Raw genomic sequence first — 8,443 nt, forward strand, 5'->3', positions numbered from 1 at the left:
CATTTCAATGCAGATTACATGAAGAAATAATGGTTATACACTTTTAGATCATCGTTATTCTTTGGATTATGACAGAACCAAAGAAATAATACTAATAATATGTTATTCTGATATTTCTGATATTAGAAGTCATGTCAAGGTATTTTAAAAGGAAAATGTTGCATTTTGATAATTTTGTTATCCTCCACAAAATATTGCAATAAGTATTATACCATGAGATGCGCATCATGAAAAAATTTTACCAAAAAATTTGAATATTGTTATATCACTACTTCTCACAAATGAATTAAAATGTCTCTTTTCTGAACTCACAAGAGGTGTAACAATGTCCTCTTAGGGCTAAATGTGAAGGCACTGTGATTGCAATCTTTCTTGTAAACCTTCAACCACACATCTACCCCGATGAATAATCTGTAGCAATATCTAGAGCTATGTTTTTCCAAAGAGACTGACCAAAAATATTTAGCAAAGTATTCCCCTGCAGAAGATTAAAGGTCTTGAAGTAAAATAAATAGTCAATAACTCATTTATTCCAGTTAGAATGCTGTGTTTATGTGTTTTGCTCACAGTGCCAGAGGATGTGTCCTTCAGTTCCGTCTCTGGCTCTTATTGCGGACATTTGAAATTCTGTGCCAGTTTCTAGATTGAACAGGGGATTACTCATCGGACTCAGATACTGTGCTTCTGTGTGGCGCTTGGCTTTGGCGGCAGACTTAATGAGAGTGGAAGGCTTTGTTGTTGTGAAATTTTTCTATTCATCTGAAAAAAGGAGTAAAGGTGGTTGGTTGGGGAGGAAGAAAAAATAAGATTTTGAGTAGAAGGAATGGCAACTAATACCTAAGGGCAGAGTCCTATCTGCCGCCTGTCAACATGGACAGCCACATCATTCACTGGGAGCTTTACTCTTTGGGAGAAGCCACCAATAGGCATGAACCCTACCTTGCATAGAAACAGAGGTGCTCCTTCTGTTGTATAGTCCCTCTATCATACAACTGTTTATGGAAGAATGGTTCTTCATTCAGCCAAGTACTGAGACGTGCTTTCATTTCCTGATCTTAAAGCCAGGCCGAGATGTTCCCGGCTTAAGAGAAACAGAATGAGTAAAAGAAGCCAGTAGGTGCAATATGGGACAAAGATGAGATTATAGGAGTAGAGGGAAGATCAGGCTGTGATTCAAAAGATGTGCTGATGGCAGGTGGTGCTCTCTGGACAAAATACAACACTATTTCATCCTTCTCAAGATTAGAGTTGATGATGCAGTTTTACAAAGATATTTTTTGGGAAAAGTCAGCGTCTACATTCTTTAAGAAAGTAGTATGCTCATGTACTACAACAAAACCAGCACAACCACATCCTGCCCAGACCAGCGAGGCCACATCCGGATAAGCTCAACTGTGGGAATGGCTATTCAAAGTGCTGCAGGGGGACGGGACACCACCTCTAAAACACTGCTGTAAGCTGCTGAGATGGGGCAATTTCCTGATGAAAGAAGAGCGCTCCAAAGCTCTGATGCCCACGAAGAATCTAGCTAGAAGAAATCAATGAATGTGTGGAGGTGGAGACATACAATCCAATACCTTGTACGGAGATCATTTTAAAGAGGAGGAGATTGTATAGCCTCACAAGCACCTATAAATGCAGGAAATTATGCACAACTGCTTTCTACCCTACGGAGAGCTTATTTACCCTTTCCTGGAGGAGTTTTCTTTTTTGAACATTCCTTTATTCGACACTGTCACACATTTCTGACTTCAGATGAGTTTAAAATAAGCACTAACTAATGTGATATTTCCGAAATACACTGTTCTTTAGCAAAACTGTTCAACTTGTATATGTTGCCAGGTAATGCATCTCTGGAGGTGTTCTCAGACCTGGTAATGACAGTGAAGATGAAGTATTGAGGACTGTAGTCTCCAGAGCTCAGAGTGGCTCCCATCTGTTTCCATCTCTCTATAAAATGATTGGACCTTCACTTAATTGTAGAGGTCATGGACCGATGGGAATTGAACATGGTCCTTGGAGATCACAGAGGCTAGATCACTCAGAAGATTGGATCCTTAAAGTAACTACAACTTCACATTGTATGGATTAAAAAAAAAAAATGCAAAAAGCAAGATTAATACGGATATAACCAAAAACAAGGCCTTCAAAGTTACTTCTTTCTGACATTACACTACAGTACGTTCATTCTCTTACACAAATTGAGCTTTGCACTGTTGAATTAATGTAAAATGTAAGTAAAAGTTTCCCAGATAAGTAAAATAGGTATTCAAACAGGAAATATAGATGAATTGTTACACAGCTGTGAATGTAACATAGTACTTCTCACCTCTATTAATAATACATGTATTTGGTTTCTGCGCCAGTGCAAGTTGTTTCCTGTAAAAGTCAGACTCGAGGTGCTTGAGGAGTCCCAGATGAACAGGACAGACAGGGTTGTCTTAGTAACAGTGTCACTCACACTCTGAAGAGACAGAGGTGCTATTCTGAAAGCCATACCGACACTATGCCAACAAAAAAGCTTTGATATCTTCGTTGATCTTTAGAAACACCTGCCCCTTATGTTACAGAGCATGTTATAGCTCTGAGCAAAAAATGATCTGGATGACAGAAAAACTGTACATTACGCCTACATTATATTACCTTCAGTAGATCTGGTGCAATAGGATAAGTGGGAAAGAGCAGTGGAGCACCTGGGGATCTATCTGCAAATCTTAAATGTACATTTTCTAACTTTTCTCTTTGAACGTTGTCTTTGAATGTTATATGTCATTAAACAAAATGTCAGTAAACATAATACACAGTTTGTCTGCACTGAGACTAATGCAGTCTGTGACCAACTGTGCTAATGACAGAAGAATATATATTTTGGAAGTCAGGATATGTGCTTTTTCCATTGAGTGTCAATGGCCTTCAATCCCAGGAGAGGATTTTACACTAATCCTCATAAGTACTCTACTCACCAAGACCACTGGTGAGTAAAGCACTTTTCAAAATAGATCAAGATCTTTCAAAACATTCCTTAGTCTTACTATATTTTGGTTTACCTGTTCTGATGTTTTCAGAAAAAAAAAAAACCAAAAAAAAAACTGTATAGTTATAGTGTATATTTATATGGTTTCTGTCACTTTAAATTTAAATACCAGCAATGTGCTTTTACTATATTGAGCTACCACAAAGAACAGTCTATTGTTAGAATAATAGCTTTGATTCTCTTCTTCTGTGAAGGTGGGAAGCTCCATGTTGCAAATAAACAAGTGTTATTTATCCCCCCAAATTTCCAAAGAGTAGATCCTTCACCAGAAGCTCAAGTTGCAACTCTCTGGACAGCGATCACAGGAGGTCAGCTCTTGGCCTCCGTACCCTGCTCCTCTTCCTGTTTGACATGTGCATTCCTCTCCAGCTGCAGGTTGTGCTCTGAGCCAGGCTAAGCTGGACAGGAACAGATGGGTTGTTGGAGCGAGCCTGGCCTTTCTCTCCTCTTCACTTCCTCCCTCTGCTTACAATAACCCCACTGCTGTTCTCATGGTAACACTATCTGCCAAGTCTGAAGGATTGGATTTTTACAGGACACATGAGCTCAGCACTGTACCGGCGGGGCAGATGCTACTCCTTTTCCACCCCTGCACCTTCATCTCTCCCCATTTTCTGCACCAAGCACCTTTCTTCTTTGTGTTGCTTCTCTCTGGCTCCTCCTACAGTGCAGCGTTCTATCTTCTGTTCCACGCCTGGGATTGATATCATCTTGCAGAAATCCTCTCATGAAAACCAGCCTTTATGAAGATATTGTACTCCACCAGTTTCTCTTTGAATTCAAATCTTCAATCCAATATAATTTAGCACCTTCTACAAAGTTAGTCACAATTTGGAATTTGCTATACTCATTCTTCTGGGTTGTCCATATGAGGGCACACAGCTCTGGTTTGTGATGGTGAGACAGGCCAGTTGCAACCACAGTTGGAATAATTTTGGTATCTGATCATTATAGCATAACTTGTCTCTTTCAATGGATAGATACTTATTTTGATGCATTTTTTGTATTTTTGCAAGATGCTAATCAGGATCGTGCATGCATTCAAACACTCTTGTTAAGCACATTAGTCTGAAACAAGTCTCAGCATGGTGCAGAGTCCAGCCAGCTGTTCCTTGGACAAACTTGGATTTCAGATATAAAAGAAACAGTGACCATCTGCGGTGATTTGAATCGGAGGGTGTTCTGAATTCAAAAAAAGGACCACACATCTATTCAGACTGACCGCCTACTGCTTTTATCACAAGAATTCAAAATCACTGGAGGCAAATCTCTCCGTGTGCCACCTTCCCATGTGTCCGCAAGGTGAGCCCCCACCTTTCCTCTCACCTTTTTGACTATTGACGCTATTGTAAATGGAATGAGTCTAGTAGTTCCATTGCTGTATTACGGTGGGATAAAGTATCAGTGGTGGTAATCTTCTATGGATTAATGGCTTCTTCTTTATCTGCTGCGGCTGCTCAGCTCAGATGTCTGGCCGGGAAGAGAGCCTCCTGCTGGAATACTAATGACAGACAGACAGACAGCTCTAGCTCCTTTCTCCTCATGTCGCCCTATAGTCCCCCAGCCATGGCCCAACCCACGGGACTGTGTGTGCATCTAGGAGCCGAGATGAGTTGTTTTTTTTATCCTGCCCCCTAGACCCTGTCACTCTCTTTGTGAGGTATAGCCGCTGTCCTCCTTGTCCTGTTTGACACCTGCTTTGCATACATGGGAGGGGCCATCATGGTGAAATAAAGGTCCCCCAGGATGAGTGCGACGCAGTGGGGATGGAGATGCAGATGCAGGGGCGTGTGGAAAAAATGTGTTGCAGATGATGGCAAATAAAGCAGCACTGGAAGGAGGAAAATGTGAAATAGTTAGAGGACCACACCACCTTGTCGCATGATCCACGACTAGCAGAATTATCCAAAAGCTAAAGCCCCTAAAGCAAGGTCAGCCATACACACAAGCTAAGAATACCTTCAAAAAAAAAAAAAAAAAAAAAAAAAAAAAAAGAAGGACCAACACTAAACGCCATCTGCTTCCTCAGTGAAAGAAGAAAGGGAGAGGAGGAGGAGGAGAAGAGGAGGGGGAGTGACAGGAGCACACCATGTACCAACGACTGGACAGCCAGGCTCAGCTCAGGAGAAACAGATATGAAGCAGGGACAAAGGATCAGCACAAACCTTATTTCCACAAGGTGCAAATCAATACAAGAGCCCGAGCAGAGGAGGACCTTCATGGGCCACATAAACTCATAAGTGTGAGGTTGCTCCATCTCTATGTAGCACTGGGTCAAATAAGTGAGAAACCATAACAGCAAAGACTATTCAAATCAGGGTTTGTATTGATACTTTGCAGTCACATCATGCTGAGGGTGTTTCTACATGTATGTGTATTAGTGGAATGTTCACCAGTTACCATGGAGACACAATGCACACTTTGGCAACCACAGTTAAAGTAAGTAAGTTTTAAGATCATCTGAAAACTAGAGAAAAACAGCACATTTTCAGGAGCCTGTGATTAATAAGAGTCCTGTTTATGTGATTTTCAACAAAAAATGAGAGTGACTAATTGAAAGGTTCTTGGCTAATGCCAGCCAGCTTGTGACTGTATCTGAGAGGGGCATGTTTAACAGCACAATTCAGATCACCTGTTACAGTTCCAACTAAGTTTGTTCTGGTCAGAATGTGTTAAAATAAAGATCAGATTAATGTCGAACAAAGCCTTAGACAGAGCATGCTTTCAGTTAGCATTACACCCTCAGGGAATGTTGATGACATCAATAGCAAACTATCAATTTCCACAATCCTTGCAATAATTAAACCTATGATATAGTTAGGATGAAGTGGAATTAAAGGTGCATGTGACTATTCTGGTGGAGTGTCTGCCACTGTAGTGAAGTGTATTTCTTTCCCTGTTTTTCCTTTACCCCGAATGCTCCACAGTATGGCATTAAATTAATCAATTTCCTTTTAAGTAACACCATTAGACCAAGTTACACATCAGTTAATATTTTTTTTTAAATAAAGGTAATACTTTGGAACATTATGTAAGCAACGCAATAACATTACCATGAAGTCTCCACCAGAAAAGTTAGTGCACCTTTAAACCTTGAACGTAGCTTGGCTCAAATCAGTCCCACAAGCCTTTGTGTAAAGGCAACGTAGCGTTTTGAAATACTTTTACAGCCCATTTTCTAAAAAAAAGGAAACACAACAGCAATCTTCCTTAAACAGAGAAAACGACAACAGTTCAAGAGAATAGCTTTCCTCTAAACATCAAATTTCTGATTGCAGCTATCGAGGCTGTTATTTATGTGTTTGAAAACAGTCACCACTTGAAAAATAATTTGACACAAAAATTTGTTTTTTTGTTTGTTTTGTTTGTCCACATACACATGTAGGCTGGTCACAATAACAAATATGGATGTGTAATATGATGATGAAGAAAATTTTAATGGTAAGCAATAAAATAGAAACTAATTTATGTCACTGGCACAATAACCCTAAAGCAGGATTGCCCTATAAAAATTATTTTAAATGTAAAAAAAAAAAACAAAAAAACAAAACAAAAAACATGCATTAAATAAATAACAATGAAACACTTTAGTACTTAGTGCGACTGACTGATACATAGATTGATAGAAAACATTCATCATAATAGACATACAGTACGTACAAAACACATTTAAACAATCTCACAATCACAATCTCATCAAAGTCATAGAAGTAATTTATTCAACCCTTTACATCTTAAAATGTACTCTACAGCCAAAATAACCCAAATTTTCCCAGTAATGCAAAGAAAATGTACACATTCTAAATACTGACTGCGAAAAAATTGTTCCATGTATCATCTACTGAATATAGTGATTATCGTGACCTAGACACATGACATGACTACATTTCTGGACATTTTCCTGCATCATTTTCCTTGCATCTTTTCTTCACATTAAGTCAAGATTGGTGGGATCTTCACCAAGGATATCATGTTAGAAGTTTTGATATTTTCTTGGGCACACTTTACAAACACAAGGTCCAACTAAATTATTCAGGATTTGTAAAATACTGTCATTGATGTTTCATTTTAACTTTTCTCAAGTACCGCATAAGAATTATTTGCTTTCTGAGTATCTCCAAATCTAAACCAGGTCTAAAACAAGTCCATATGTCTACTATATGTCTATGTCTATGTCTACTATGACAACAAAACAATACAGTTATTCAGATTGACTGCACCACATGAGACCAGTAATATAAAACTGTTGATAAACACATTAGAAGTATGGAGGAATCTATATACCATCACAAGGAATCCATGTACTGATTGAGAAGTTGTACACAATGTAGTAAAAGTACAGAACAAAAGTGAAAACTGTATCTCCTCAGTATCATAATAAATATAGTACCATGAGGTGAATACAGTTGTAACTGTACCATGATACTTAAATAATGTTACATCCCTAGATTTAATATAGTTCAGAACTAAAAGACAATCATTCTCTTGCCCTCTACATTTCCTGTGTGGTCACACACTGATCTTTTCTTTTCTTTCATCTCACTTGAGATCTAATGAGCTCTTGGATTTCATCACCCACAAAGCAATTCAACTAAACTTTGAAATAATAATTATTTTTAAAACCACACAGGAGCAACGTTACACCAGCATTCCCTACACTTTACAATCTAAATGTATAATATCGTGGTTAAAGGCAGAACCTGTAAGGTGAGCAAGTTTTGAACTCCTTAGTCATTTTGACAGGCAGTACTTGTACTTGTAGTGTTAATTCCTGGAGATATGAACAACAAAACATAGGTCACAATGTAGTCATGGCTAATTCTAGTATCCAGTCAATTTAGGCGATGTTTTGACCTCCAGCCAATTAGGGTTCTTAAAAAAAAGATTATACATCATGTGGTTTTCTCTGCTGTCTATTCAGATCTTTATACACAATACTAATAACTAGAGGTAGGCCACCATACAGATATGGTATTTACACAGCTGTGTGGCCATGTGTTAAGTACCAACACTAGATGGTTGTGTCTAGTTTAAATAAGCACATCATGTTAGAAAGAGGTGTGAGAAGTATAGATCAGTCTCTGGTTCCTTGTGGTAGTGCCCCTGTCTCCTGTAGGAGGTCTGGAAGGATGAAGTTAGGGTGATTTGTGAAGTCACATGAATCTTGTGTGCATGTGTGTGTGTGTGTGTGTATGGGTGTTTGTGTGTGTCTGTGCCCCAGAGCTCCTCTTGCACCCAGTGTGTCACATAAAAAAACATACTAGCATATGTCCACAAACAAGAACTATATTTCAGCCATTAGTGTTTAAAATGGCACTGGTCCTCCAGATCCTCTATGGCTGGAGATGCAGAAGAAACAAAGACATGACCTTATAAGCCATGGGGACAGTCACCAGGTTTTACAGAGCC

This window comes from Boleophthalmus pectinirostris, unplaced genomic scaffold (assembly GCF_026225935.1).
Source record: "Boleophthalmus pectinirostris isolate CB_2022bp ecotype Guang Dong unplaced genomic scaffold, ASM2622593v1 HiC_scaffold_18, whole genome shotgun sequence".
Lineage (NCBI taxonomy): Eukaryota > Metazoa > Chordata > Actinopteri > Gobiiformes > Gobiidae > Boleophthalmus > Boleophthalmus pectinirostris.